The sequence below is a fragment of the Saccopteryx bilineata genome, chromosome 4 (assembly GCF_036850765.1).
Source record: "Saccopteryx bilineata isolate mSacBil1 chromosome 4, mSacBil1_pri_phased_curated, whole genome shotgun sequence".
Classification (NCBI taxonomy): domain Eukaryota; kingdom Metazoa; phylum Chordata; class Mammalia; order Chiroptera; family Emballonuridae; genus Saccopteryx; species Saccopteryx bilineata.
Genome location: NC_089493.1, coordinates 184,227,719 through 184,243,594, shown reverse-complemented (window position 1 = coordinate 184,243,594; position 15,876 = coordinate 184,227,719).

Here is a 15,876-nt window from a genome sequence, read left to right as displayed (position 1 = left end):
CTCCCCTCCCTCAACCCCTCTCTCCTTCTTCACCCCATCCCCCCTCCCCCCACCCCCACCCCAGTTGCCATCACATTCTTGTTCATGTCTCTGAGTCTCATTTTTATGTCCCTTCTATGTATGGATTCATCTTAGTTTTTTTTCTGATTTACTTACTTCACTCCGTATAATGTTGTCAAGGTCCATCCATGTTATTGTAAATGATCCGATGTCATCATTTCTTATGGCTGAGTAGTATTCCATAGTATATATGTACCAAAGCTTTTTAATCCACTCGTCCTCTGACAGACACTTGGGCTGTTTCCAGATCTTCGCTATTGTGAACAATGCTGCCACAAACATGGGGGTGCATTTCTCCTTTTGGAGCCGTTCTATGGTGTCCTTGGGGTATATTCCTAAAAGTGGGATAGCTGGGTCAAAAGGCAGTTCAATTTTCAGTTTTTTGAGGAATCTCCATACTGTTTTCCACAGTGGCTGCACCAGTCTGCATTCCCACCAGCAGTGCAGGAGGGTTCCCTTTTCTCCACATCCTCACCAGCACTTATTCTGTGTTGTTTTGTTGATAAGCGCCATTCTGACTGGTGTGAGGTGATATCTCATTGTGGTTTTAATTTGCACTTCTCTAATGATTAGTGATGTTGAGCATTTTTTCATATGCCTATTGGCCATCTGTATGTCCTCTTTGGAGAAGTGTCTATTCATCTCTTTTGCCCATTTTTGGATTGGGTTGTTTGTCTTCCTGGTGTTGAGTTTTACAAGTTCTTTATAAATTTTGGTTATTAACCCCTTATCAGACGTATTGTCAAATATGTTCTCCCATTGTGTAGTTTGTCTTTTTATTCTGTTCTTGTTGTCTTTAGCTGTGCAAAAGCTTTTTAGTTTGATATAGTCCCATTTGTTTATCCTGTCTTTTATTTCACTTCCCCGTGGAGATAAATCAGCAAATACATTGCTCCAAGAGATGTCCGAGAGCTTACTGCCTATGTTTTCTTCTATGATGCTTATGGTTTCACGGCCTACATTTAAGTCTTTTATCCATTTGGGGTTTATTTTTGTGAGTGGTGTAAGCTGGTGATCTAGTTTCATTTTTTTGCAGGTAGCTGTCCAATTTTCCCAACACCATTTGTTAAAGAGGCTGTCTTTACTCCATTGTATTTCCTTACCTCCTTTGTCAAATATCAGTTGTCCATAGAACTGTGGGTTTATTTCTGGGTTCTCTGTTCTGTTCCATTGATCTATATGCCTGTTCTTATGCCAGTACCAGGCTGTTTTGAGTACAATGGCCTTGTAGTATAACTTGATATCAGGAAGTGTGATACCTCCCACTTTATTCTTCTCTTTTTAAGATTGCTGAGGCTATTCTTGTTCTCTTATGGTTCCATATAAATTTTTGGAATATGTGGTCTATATCTTTGAAGTACGTCATTGGTATTTTAATTGGTATTGCATTGAATTTATAGATTGCTTTGGGTAATATAGACATTTTAATGATGTTTATTCTTCCTAACCATGAGCACGGTATATGCTTCCACTTGTTTGTATCTTCCTTGATTTCTTTTATCAATGCTTTGTAATTTTTCGAGTACAAGTCTTTAGTCTCCTTGGTTAAGTTTATTCCTAGGTACTTTATTTTTTTGGTTGTAATTGTGAAGGGAATTGTTTCCTTAATTTCTCTTTCTGGCTGTTCATTGTTGGTATATAAAAATGCCTCTGATTTCTGAGTATTGATTTTATATCCTGCCACTTTGCTGAATTCATTTATCAGGTCCAGTAGCTTTTTGACTGAGACTTTAGGGTTTTCTATATACAATATCATATCATCTGCAAATAATGATAGTTTTACTTCTTCTTTTCCAACTTGAATGCCTTTTATTTCTTCTTCTTGTCTGATTGCTGTGGCTAGGACTTCCAATACCATGTTAAATAAGAGTGGTGAAAGGGGGCACCCCTGCCTTGTTCCTGATCTTAAGGGTATTGCTTTTAATTTTTGCCCATTGAGTATGATGTTGGCTGTGGGTTTCTCATAGATGGCTTTTATCATGTTGAGGTATGTTCCCTGTATTCCCACTTTGTTGAGAGTTTTGATCATGAATGGGTGCTGGATTTTATCAAATGCTTTTTCTGCATCTATTGAAATTATCATATGGTTTTTCTCCTTCTTTTTGTTTATGTGATGAATCACATTGATTGATTTACGAATATTGTACCAACCTTGCCTCCCCAGAATAAATCCCACTTGATCATGGTGTATGATTTTTTCCATATATTGTTGGATCCGGTTTGCTAATATTTTGTTGAGGATTTTAGCATCTATATTCATCAGAGATATTGGCCTATAATTTTCTTTCTTTGTGTTGTCTTTGCCTGGTTTTGGAATCAGAATTATGCTCGCCTCATAAAAGGAGCTTGGAAGTCTTCCTTCCTCTTGAATTTTTTGAAATAGTTTGAGAAGGATAGAAGTTAGTTCTTCTTTGAATATTTGATAGAATTCCGTTATGAAGCCATCGGGCCCCGGACTTTTCTTTGTTGGGAGTTTTTTGATAACTGTTTCGATCTCCTTTGTTGTAATCAGTCTGTTTAGGTTTTCTGATTCTTCCAGATTGATTTTTGGAAGATTGTATGTTTCAAGGAATTTGTCCATTTCATCTAGGTTGTCTAGTTTTGTGGCATACAGTTCTTCATAGTATTTTCTTACAATATTTTGTATTTCTGTTGTGTCAGTTGTTATTTCTCCTCTCTCATTTCTAATTTTATTTATTTGAGTCCTCTCTCTCTTTTTCTTGGTTAGTCTACTTAAAGGTTCATCAATATTGTTTACCTTTTCAAAGAACCAGCTTCTAGTTTCATTGATCCTCTGTATTGTTTCTTTAGCCTCTATGTCATTTATTTCTGCTCTGATCTTTATTATTTCCTTCCTTCTACTACATCTGGGCTTTACTTGCTGTTCTTTTTCTAATTCTTTTAGTTGCAGGGTTAAGTTGTTTATTTGAGCTTTTTCTAGCTTCTGAAAGTGTGCCTGTAGTGCTATGAACTTCCCTCTCAGCACTGCTTTCACTGTGTCCCATAAATTTTGAGTTGTTGCATGCTCATTGTCATTCGTTTCTAGGAATTTTTTTATTTCTTCTTTGATCTCATTCTTAATCCATTTATTATTTAACACCCTGCTATTTAGTTTCCATGTGTTTGAGAATTTTTGAGCTTTTCTGCTGTGATTCATTTCTAGTTTCATGCCGTTGTGATTGGAGAAAGTGCTTGATATGATTTCAGTCATCTTAAATTTGTTGAGAGCACTTTTGTGCCCTAACATGTGGTCTATCCTAGAGAATGTACCATGAGCACTTGAAAACAATGTATATTCTGCTGCTTTAGGGTGAAAGGTTCTGAAGATATTTATTAAATCGAGTTGATCTAGTGTTTCCAATAAGTCTGCTGTTTCTTTGTTAATTTTCTTTCTTGAGGATCTATCTAGTGATGTTAGTGGGGTATTGAAATCCCCTATTATTATAGTATTGCTGTTGATCTCACCCTTTAAATCCATCAAAGTCTGTTTTATATATTTGGGTGCTCCTATATTAGGTGCATAGATATTTATAATAGTTATATCTTCCTGTTGGATTACTCCCTTTATCATTATGTAGTGGCCTTCTTTATCTCTTACTATATCCTTTGTTTTAAAGTCCAATTTTTCTGATATAAGTATTGCTACCCCAGATTTTTTTTCATTTCCGTTTGCGTGAAATGTTTTTTTCTATCCTTTTACCTTCAATCTATGTGTGTCTTTTGTTCTAAGGTGTATCTCTTGTAGACAACATATGTATGGGTCCTGTTTTCTTATCCACACAGCTACCCTATGTCTTTTGATTGGATCATTTAATCCATTTACATTTAAGGTTATTATTGATATGTAGTTGTTTATTGCCATTTTCTTCTTTAAAGGTGTATTCCTTTTTTTTGCTATATTCTTTTCCCACTTTGATCTGTTTACAACAGGCCCCTTAACATTTCCTGCAGCATTGGTTTGGTTGTAATGAATTCCTTGAGTTGTTTTTTGTCTGGGAAGCTTTTTATTTCTCCTTCAATTTTAAACGATAGCCTTGCTGGATAAAGTAGTCTTGGTTGTAGGTTCTTGTTCTGCATTACTTTGAATATTTCTTGCCATTCCCTTCTGGCCTCAAGTGTTTCTGTTGAGAAGTTGGATGTCATCCTTATGGGGGATCCTTTGTAGGTGATAACTTTTTTTTCTCTTGCAGCTTTTAATATTTTCTCTTTATCACTTAGCTTTGATATTTTAATTATGATGTGTCTTGGTGTAGGTTTCTTTGGGTTTCTCTTTAATGGAGTCCTCTGTGCTTCTTGGACTTGTGAGAGTTTCTCTTGCATTAATTTAGGGAAATTTTCAGCTATGATATGATTGAACAACATCTCTATTTCTTGTTCCTTTTCTTCTTCTTCAGGAACCCCTATGATGCGGATGTTATTTCTCTTCATGTTGTCACAGAGCTCTCTAAGAGTTTCCTCTGACTTTTTGAGTCTCTTTTCTCTTTTCTTCTCTGCTTTCATGCCTTCATTCCAGTTGTCCTCTAACTCGCTGATTCGATCCTCTGCTCTATCTATCCTGTTTTTAATTCCTTCCATTGTGGTCTTTATTTCTGATATTGTATTTGTCATCTCCGACTAATTCATTTTTATACTTGCTATTTCTTTATTTAGGTGTTCATAGTGACAATCCATTGTTGTTCTAAGATCCCTAAGCATCCTTACAATCATTTTGAACTCCGCATCTGGAAGTTTGATTATTTCCATATCACTCAGTTCATCTCCTGAAGGTTTCATTTGGATTGCACTTTTTTGTCTTCTCATTTTTGGTGTTTTGTTTGTAGAGTTGGTTGAGTCTAGGCTTGGTGTTGTCTGCCTCCAGTTTTCAGTTGTGTTATTTCTAGGTCTTCTTGGGTTGGTATCAGCTATTATTTGTAATCCACTTTTGGATTTGGGCAGCTTTGAAGTCTTGATTTGTTTGTTTTCTTAACAGGTGATAGTCTTGTTAACTGATCTCAGCAGGGGGCTTCCTTGAAACTGTATCCAGGAATGCTGTAGGTGTAACCTAGACTCTGAAGGTCTCTTCCACCAACTCGATTTTTATTTTTTAATTCAATTTTTCTCTTTTTATATCTTGAAAATTTTAACTATATACTGGACATTATGAATAATATGTTGTAGAAATCTGGATTATCCTATCTTCTTTGAAGGAAGGCTGTGATTCCTTTCAGTAGGGAAATAGAAAACCGGCAAGTGAACTTGATCTGTCTTAAGCTTTGTTTTAAGTGGGCCCTTTAAGAACTTGGTTTTGTTTTCACAACTAGGATGTAGCCTCGGATACTTCCAATGGAAGTTCTGAGATATTACCGAGGCCATCTAACTTACTGGGACTTGAACTTCAAATTACTTTCTAACACTAGGTTGTTGACATTTCTGCCTGAGTCTTTATTATCCCAGCTGCACTTTTTCTCTGGGTTTCTTTTACAAGTCCCTGCACAAGCCCAGTTTAAAAATCCACTAATACTTTAGGAGAATTTGTACACAGTTTTGGTGCTTTCCCTTCTGTGGTATCCTCCTTTGATGTATGTTTTCCCTCCATTGCAGCCCATTCTTGCATTTCCAAACTGCATTTCTTCATCCCAGTAACTTACATTTCTACTTCAAGTTCTTTTCTACTGAACACTAAGGAGTTCCTTTTGGGGGGAAAAAAACTGTTTAATTGCAAAATTCAGATGGTTCGCTTTCCTTCTTTTAAAAATTGTTTTCTTTTAGTTTCTACCCATTTTTTGTTCCTTTGCCTGGTTTTAGAACTATCGCTTTTGCAATATTTGTTTTTATATTTGTCCAAAGTTTGTATTTGTCATCAGCAAGGTAATTAGTATGAATCAAGCTTGAAACAAGAACTTTCAAGAATTCTTAAAAATTTTTAACTGAATTTATTGGAGTGATATTGGCTAATAAAATGATATGGGTGTCAGGTGTAGAATTCTATAACACATCATCTGTATATTGTATTGTGTGTTCACCACCCCAAGTCAAGTCTCTTTCCATCACCATTGATCCCCCTTTACCATCTTCTACCTCCCTCTACTCCTCCCCTTTCCTTCTGGTAATTATCATACTGTTGTCTGTGTCTGTGATTATTCTTTTTAATTTCTTCAACCTTTTTCACTCAGCCACTCAACCCTTCTCCCCTCTGACAGCTATCAGACTGTTCTCTGTCTCCACAAACCTGTTTCTACTTTGTTTAGTTTATTTCATTCATTAGATTCCACACATAAATGAAATTATGTGGTACTTATTATTTTTATGACAGGCTTATTTCACTTAGCATAGTGCTCTCCAGGTTCTTTCATGCTGTTGCAAAAGACAAGATTTCTTTCCCTTTTTACAGCTGAGTGGTATTCCATTGTGCAAATGTACCACAGCTTTTATCTACTCACCTATGGGTAGACACTGGGGTTACTCCCAAGTCTTGGCTATGGTAAATAATGCTGCAATAAACATAGGGGTTTATGCATTCTTTTGAATTAGCGTTTCAGGTTTATTTGGGTATATATCCAGTAGTGTTTGCAAGATGAACCCAAAGAGACCCACACCAGGACACATAATAATAAAAATGACAAAAGTTAAAGACAAAGAGAGAATCTTAAAGGCAGCAAGAGAAAAGCAGTCAGTTATCTACAAAGGAGCCTCTATAAGACTGAAAACTCATTTCTAAACAGAAACATTTCAGGCCAGAAAGGATTTAAAATTGAAGGAGAAATAAAAAGCTTCCAAGACAAGAAACAGCTAGATGAGTTTGTTACTGCCAAACCAGTATTGCAAGAAATAAAAAAAGAGGAGGAGGGGCAAAGTAAGATAGTTAAAAGAATACAGTGACAATACATACATACCTATCAATAATCACTTTAAGTGTAAATGACTTAAATGTTCCAATCAAAATATAAGGAAGCTGAATGGATAAGAAAACAAGACTCATATATATTATGTCTACAAGAGACTCGCCTTAGAACAAATATACACAGAGACTAAAAGATAAGGAATGAAAAAAGATATTTCATGGAAATGAAAAAAAGAAAGCTGGGGTAGCAATATTTATATCTGACAAAATAGACTTTAAAACAAAAGTCTATAGTAAGAGACAAGGAAGGACACTACATAATGATAAAGGGAGCAATCCAACAAGAGGCTATAACCCTTGTAAACATTTATGCACCCCACATAAGAGCACCTAAATATGTAAAGTAAATCTTGATAGATATAAAGGAAGAAATTGACAGTTACACTGTCATGGTGGGTGATTTTATCACTGCATTGACATCAATGGATAGATCTTCCAGATAGAAAATAAACAAGAAAATAGTAGCCTTACATGGGGCACACTAGTTCAGATGGATTTGATATCTTCAGAGCATTATACACCAAGGCAAGAGAAAATACATTCTTTTCAAGTGCACATAGAACATTTTCTAGGATAGACCACATGTTAGGAAACAAAACAAGACTCAATAAATTAAAGAAGATTGAAATCATATCAAATATACTTTCTGACCATAATAGTATGAGAGTAGAAATCAATCAAGAAAAAACCTGAAAAACACACAAAGACATGAAGGCTAAATACCATGTTACTAAACAATAAGTGTGTTAGCAAAAAGATCAAAAAAGAAATCAAAAGATACTTTGAAACCAGTGAAAATTAAAACACAATAACCCCAAAACTAAGTAGAAGCATATACCATGTTCATAGATAGGAGAAATTATCATTAAAATGTCCATACTACTCAAAGAAATCTATAGATTCAACATAATTTCTATCAAGATACCAATTACATATTTCACAGAACTAGAACAGATATCCCCAAAATTTATATGGAACCACAAAGATCCTGAATAGCTACAGCAATCTTGAGAAAGAAGAGCCACGTTGGAAGAATCATAACTTTCCAGTATAAATTTTATTTCAAGTATTAGTTTTAGATATAGCTGATGTTATTTGAGCACTTGTTATAAAAGCCAGGTATACTATGTTTTGCATGTATTTTAAAATTTTATTATCAGAAAAGTCTTGTGAATTACTTTCCATTACCATTCTAACTTTTCAGGTGAGGAACTATAGCATAGAGAATGAATGTAACTTCCACAAAGCACATAACTCTTAGTAGGCAGTACTAGGTTTCAAACCTAAGCAGTCTAGCTTTGATTTTAATGACTATCATATATTGCATCTGAAAAATAGTCCCTTCACCTGAATACCAGGAAGTGATTAAAAATTTGTCTATATTATTGTCTTCATTGATTAAATACATGCTTTTACTACAAGATTATCTATGAGATATTTCTTTTGACTGATAAAATACCATGCAACTAAGTTTTGTATGTTTGAGCCATGATGTCTCTTTTATGACTTGCTAATATCCATTGACTGATCATACTGTTCCAATCCCTTTAATATACATTTAAAACCATTTGAATTGTGCATTTCCCCAAAGCATATTGGCCCAAAGTGGCTTTTAATTAACTTTATCCATGAATTAATGTTTTCAGCCTTGTACTAAAGACACATTTTCAACTGGGGCAAGTAAGAAATATGATATATTGAACCTTCATATGTCATGAAGATTTTGTAAGCTACACTGAGCCGTTGCTAAGTGTGACTGGTTTATTTTCCAGAAGGATATCTATTGGTAACTGATAAAACTGGATATGAAAAGACGTTAAAAAATATGTTCCAAGTCAAAAAGCATGGGAGAAGTTGTATTCAACAAAGTCAAATGTGTTTCTTTAGTATTTGACTTACCAAGGCTTTAATATGCTGATATACATGTATATTTCTTAAAGAGAGATAGAGACATTTCTCAACATTATTATACCAAAGCATCTCTTTTCTTAATTTTTTTCTAAGGCCATCTATTACAATAAATATCAGATAGAATACATTTAGAAAAGTTCTTCTCTAGATGATTAGCTCACATAATCCTCAGAGCATTGTGTCCACTTAATAAAATTTTATTGGAAGAAGGAATGGACATTAAAATTGTATGTACATTCATAATGATTTATACCTAAGACCCGTTTATTATGAAATTATGGTTCAGATAATGTCATCAATGGCCATCATGTGGGAAAAGAAGATAGTTTATCTTAATGAGAGTAACCTCAATGGATGGAGATATATTCCAAAGACTTCTAGTTTTACTCTGTATCCTGATGGGTACCATCACTCATAATCTCATTTCGCTTCCATATCATTTAAAGTGACTCTATTAAAAAAATAATACATCATGATCAAGTGGGATTCATCCCAGAATCTCAAGGATGGTTCAACATACGTAAAACGGTTAATGTAATACACCATATCAACAAAACAAAGAACAAAAACCACATGATCTTATCAATAGACGCAGAAAAGGCTTTCGATAAAATACAACACAATTTTATGTTTAAGACTCTCAACAAAATGGGTATAGAAGGAAAATATCTCAACATGATAAAGGCCATATATGATAAACCATCAGCTAACATCATATTAAATGGCACTAAACTGAAGGCTTTCCCCCTTAAATCAGGAACAAGACAGGGTTGTCCACTCTCTCCACTCTTATTTAATGTGGTACTAGAGGTTCTAGCCAGAGCAATGAGACAAGACAAAGAAATAAAAGGCATCCATATCGGAAAAGAAGAAGTAAAGGTATCACTTTTTGCAGATGATATGATCCTATACATCGAAAACCCCAAAGAATCCACAAAAAGACTACTAGAAACAATAAGCCAATACAGTAAGGTCGCAGGATACAAAATTAACATACAGAAGTCAATAGCCTTTCTATATGCCAACAATGAAACAACTGAGAAGGAACTCAAAAGAATAATCCCCTTCACGATTGCAACAAAAAAAATAAAATACTTAGGAATAAACATAACAAAGAATGTAAAGGACTTATATAATGAAAACTATAAACCATTGTTAAGGGAAATCGAAAAAGATATAATGAGATGGAAGAATATACCTTGTTCTTGGCTAGGAAGAATAAATATAATCAAGATGGCTATATTACCCAAAGCAATATACAAATTTAATGCAATTCCCATCAAAATTCCAATGACATTTTTTAAAGAAATAGAGCAAAAAATCATCAGATTTATATGGAACTATAAAAAACCCCGAATAGCCAAAGCAATCCTAAAGAAAAAGAATGAAGCTGGGGGCATAACAATACCTGACTTCAAACTCTATTATAGGGCCACGACAATCAAAACAGCATGGTATTGGCAGAAAAATAGACACTCAGACCAATGGAACAGAATAGAAAGTCCAGAAATAAAACCACATATATATAGTCAAATAATTTTTGATAAAGGGGCCAACAACACACAATGGAGAAAAGAAAGCCTCTTCAATAAATGGTGCTGGGAAAACTGGAAAGCCACATGCAAAAGAATGAAACTGGACTACAGTCTCTCCCCCTGTACAAAAATTAACTCAAAATGGATCAAAGATCTAAACATAAGACCTGAAACAATTAAGTACATAGAAGAAGACATAGGTACTCAACTCATGGACCTGGGTTTTAAAGAGCATTTTATGAATTTGACTCCAATGGCAAGAGAAGTGAAGGCAAAAATTAATGAATGGGACTACATCAGACTAAGAAGTTTTTGCTCAGCAAGGGAAACTGATAACAAAATAAACAGAAAGCCAACTAAATGGGAAATGATATTTTCAAACAACAGCTCAGATAAGGGCCTAATATCCAAAATATACAAAGAACTCATAAAACTCAACAACAAACAAACAAACAATCCAATAAAAAAATGGGAAGAGGATATGAATAGACACTTCTCCCAGGAAGAAATACAAATGGCCAACAGATATATGAAAAGATGCTCATCTTCTTTAGCTATTAGAGAAATGCAAATCAAGACGGCAATGAGATACCACCTCACACCTGTTCGATTAGCTGTTATTAGCAAGTCAGGTAATAGCAAATGTTGGAGAGGCTGTGGAGAAAAAGGAACCCTCATACACTGTTGGTGGGAATGTAAAGTAGTACAACCATTATGTAAGAAAGTATGGTGGTTCCTCAAAAAACTGAAAATAGAACTACCTTATGACCCAGCAATCCCTCTACTGGGTATATATCCCCAAAACTCAGAAACATTGATACGTAAAGACACATGCAGCCCCATGTTTATTGCAGCATTGTTCACAGTGGCCAGGACATGGAAACAACCAAAAAGCCCATCAATAGATGACTGGATAAAGAAGATGTGGCACATATACACTATGGAATACTACTCAGCCATAAGAAATGATGACATCGGAACATTTACAGCAAAATGGTGGGATCTTGATAACATGATACGAAGCGAAATAAGTAAATCAGAAAAAAACAGGAACTGTATTATTCCATACGTAGGTGGGACATAATAGTGAAACTAAGAGACATTGATAAGAGTGTGGTGGTTACGGGGGGGAGGGGGGAATGGGAGAGGGATAGGGGGTGGGAGGGGCACAAAGAAAACAAGATAGAAGGTGACAGAGGACAATCTGACTTTGGGTGGTGGGTATGCAACATAATTGAATGACAAGATAACCTGGACTTGTTATCTTTGAATATATGTATCCTGATTTATTGATGTCACCCCATTAAAAAAATAAAATTATAAAAAAATAAATAAATAAATAAATAAAGTGACTGTCTTTTAAAAAGATTAATAGAATCCATTATTGTATGTGAAATTTTAACTGAGTTTTAACTACAGAAACACCATCACCAGGAAAATCGTCATTTTGTTTTCAGTAAGAAGTTTGTAATAGACAACCCTTTTTAAGTGTCTCTTCCAACTGGAGAATGAATCGTAGGCAGGCAGGCAGGCAGGAAGGAAGGATGGAAGGAAGGAAGGAAGGAAAGGAGGGAGGGTGGGAGAAAGGGAGGGAGGGAGGAAGAAAGGAATGAAGGAATGAAGGAATAAAGAAAAGAAATAGATTAGCCAACTTTTATTTTCCTGGAAGCATTGACTTTACTTTTCTTTTTTTCTTTTTCTTTTTTTTTTTTTTTTGCATTTTTCTGAAGCTGGAAACAGGGAGAGACAGTCAGACAGACTCCCGCATGCTCCCGACCGGGATCCACCCGGCACGCCCACCATGAGGCAACGCTCTGCCCACCAGGGGGCGATGCTCTGCCCATCCTGGGCGTCGCCATGTTGCGACCAGAGCCACTCTAGCACCTGAGGCAGAGGCCACAGAGCCATCCCCAGCGCCCGGGCTATCTTTGCTCCAATGGAGCCTTGGCTGCGGGAGGGGAAGAGAGAGACAGAGAGGAAAGCGCGGCAGAGGGGTGGAGAAGCAAATGGGCGCTTCTCCTGTGTGCCCTGGCCGGAATCGAACCCGGGTCCTCCGCATGGACTTTACTTTTCAATGGAAAAAAAAGTGTTGTTAAAATATATTAGACAAAAAAGCAGAATTAGTAGCAACTGTTTTTTTTTTCTTCTAAATTTGTTTATAAGCAGAAAAATTCATTCAGATCACTGAGTTGCTGGTGGTTTTAGTATATATTTATAATACATATTACAACAGTCTTAACATATGACACTTTGAGTTTACGACACTCACTCCCATAAAAACTTTTAAAAATTGAGACGTGAGTGTTTTGGCTTATGCTGTTAACATTGTACCTATGGACTATGTGTTGTTTTTTCTGTTACTACAGTTCAGTGTACAGTACAGTATATTTATGTCCTTCTCCTTTTCCTTTTTCTGTGGCTTAGTTGTTTTTTTAAGTTCTAGATTATGATTTTACAACTGTGTTAGAATAGGTAAGTGACTTAGGCTGGGCTGTGTTTTGACTTAAACCAAAATTTGGGTTATGTCACTGTCGTAGGAACAGAATTGTGTTATAACCAAGGACCCCCTGTATATACAGGGTGCAGCAAAAGTAAGTTTACAGTTGTTCATGTGACTGGTAATACAATTATTAATAAATGATAATACAAGAATATACTGTGTTTCATGTACTCACAATGGTAAACCTACTTTTGCCCAACCCTGTATTTATAATAGTTTATGTTTTGATTTCAATGACAACCTTGAAAATCAACAAAACAAGCATTACTTTTTCTCTTGGAATTTTCCAATTAAATAAATATTGAATGAATACGCCACAGAGAATAAAAGATAAAAACCCTGCTCTCAAGAAGCTTGAAATCAAATGAGGGAGAAGAGTGAGTACAAAAAAGTCACTTTAATGACAGAAAGTGGTAAGCCAATTTTAAACAACACAAAGCACTATGAAGTCTTCAGAAAGGGAGAAATTACATTCCACTGTGTGGAGATTAGGGAAGGTCTGACAGGTGGGTGGATTTGGGCTCCTAAACTGGCGTTAAAATCAGCACTATGGGGAGTCCATACAGGCTTTTATATCCGCATATTGCAAGAATCCTGACACTTAGCAAATACTTTACTTCTTTAATGTCTTTTCTGATTCCCCATAACTGAACAGAATTTCTGTGCTCTTGACCAGGGCATAGAGTGAATGAAAATATGGAAAGGATGACATACTGGGCCCAAAACATGAAGCCCTGTGATTGATGATTTTATTAAATAGCAAAATACTCCTGAAGGTTTTTTAAAAAAATAAAAAATATGGCCCTGACTGGTTGGCACAGCGGTGGAGCATCAACCAGGCGTGCAGGAGTCCCGGGTTCGATTCCCGGCCAGGGCACACAGGAGAAGCACCTATCTGCTTCTCCACCCCTCCCCCTCTCCTTCCTCTCTGTCTCTCTCTTCCCCTCCCACAGCCAAGGCTCCATTGGAGCAAAGTTGGCCTGGGCTCTCAGGACAACTCCATGGCCTCTGCCTCAGGCTCTAGAATGGCTCTGGCTGCAATGGAGCAACTCCGCAGATGGGCAAAGCATCGCCCCCTGGTGGGCATGCTGGTTTGATCCTGGTTGGGCACATGTGGTAGTCTGTCTGACTGCCTCCCCGCTTCTAACTTCAAAAAAATACAAAAATTATTATTATTAATAATAATAATAATAAATACCTAATCAAGATGATTAGGAAACACTGTTTCTGACGGGGAAACAGAAGGAAAGTGTGCAATGATTCAGGCAAAGAACCCTCTACATAGGTACTGGAAATAAGAACTGAACAAAGGAGTGGTAAAAGAGGCATTCCAAAGTGGAAATGACAAACTAGGGCAATTAATGAGTAGTGGAGGAAGAGGGACACCTATAAAAGAAAACTAAACTTTACTTTTCAAACCTGAGTGGAAAAAAATCAAATCGTTACGCCAGATACCGAAACAAGCACTGAAGGGAGGAAAGCCAATTTGTGCAGAGCTGACGAGTTCGGGTTTGCTGATTATGTTTGACAGGTCGGTGGTGACTTCCCGGTGCAGCTTTCGAAAAGTAAGTTGGAAATGTGGGACAAGAGTCATCCAAGGCAAAGGGAATGGTTAATAACTAGAATGGTGTAAAAAATGTGCGTAAGGCATGAGCAGTGGGCAGTCAGAGGAGTTTCTGGCTGTAAGGAGCTGGTATCAGTGAAGACCCTGGAAGATCCCCCCTGCGTGGATAGAAAAGGCACTGACTCTCTTGGTACATGTATACAATGGAGTACTACTCAGCCATAAGAAACGATGACAAAGTGCCATTTACGACAACATGGATGGACCCTGAGAACATTATATTGAGTGAAATAAGTAAATCAGAGAAAGCTAAGAACTGTATGATCTCACACATAGCTGGGATATAAAACTGAGACTCATGGACATAGACAAAAGTGAAGTGGTTACCTGGAGGAAGGAGGGTGTGGGAGAGGGGTGGGGAGGAGAGGTGTAAAGAGGGACAATTATAAGTTGACAGAAAATAATTTGACTTTGGGTGATGGGTACACAACATAATCAGCAGTTCAAATGCGATAGAAATGTTTGCCTGAAACCTACGTACTCTTGTTGATCAATGTCACTCTGTTAAATTTAATTTTCTAAATAAAGTTTTTTAGATAAAGGGATATATCAAAGAGGGTTGGGGGAAAAAAAGCTTATGCTTATATAAGAAGCTGTTGGAAGTGGAGCCAAACAAAAATCTAGAGAGGAAATGGTTGGAACAGGAGGAAATAAAATGTATTAGGCATACTCAGTACTGTTAGCTGCTGTGTATATATAGTTTAAAAGACACCGTCATTTATTCATTCTTATTCTCTACTTGATGTGTGGATGCAACTTATATCCCAACTACCCTGGAGGAATTTGAGGGAAGATAACTTGTCTTCTAACTATGTATTACTTGCAGTGTTTTAGGTACTGATGTGGAAGATTTAAATTTTGATTAAACCAATGAAATTTACAAATTATTTTAAGACATTATATTATTTCCATGTTACAAGCTAGACAAATGAAACAGATTCCATTTTACCACTGTAGCTCAGACAGGTTAAGCGATTGGGCCAAGGTTTGTTATCTAAATTAGTGGAGAATGTAGGGCTTCGTCCTGGGTGTACCGGTTCATTATTCAGTGCCCTTTTCTAAATGCTTTACTGTTTTGCATTCTATTCCTATTCCTCTGGGTGTCTCAGATAATTAGAATTTTTCTTGGACCAACCCCATGGCCATATTCACAGTCCTTCATCCAATATGGCAGAAACAACCCCGCCTGACATTGCATAAGGTAGACAATTCTTCCAGGGAATTCAGCTTCAGCATTCTTCCCTCTAAAAGACACTAAGTTCCAGATAAACTCCTGGGAAAATCTGTTTTTGCTTTGCTTGTTTTTTGGTTTTGTTTTATTGTATTTGTGTTTTTTTTCCAAGTGTACATTAGATGTGTCCAAACC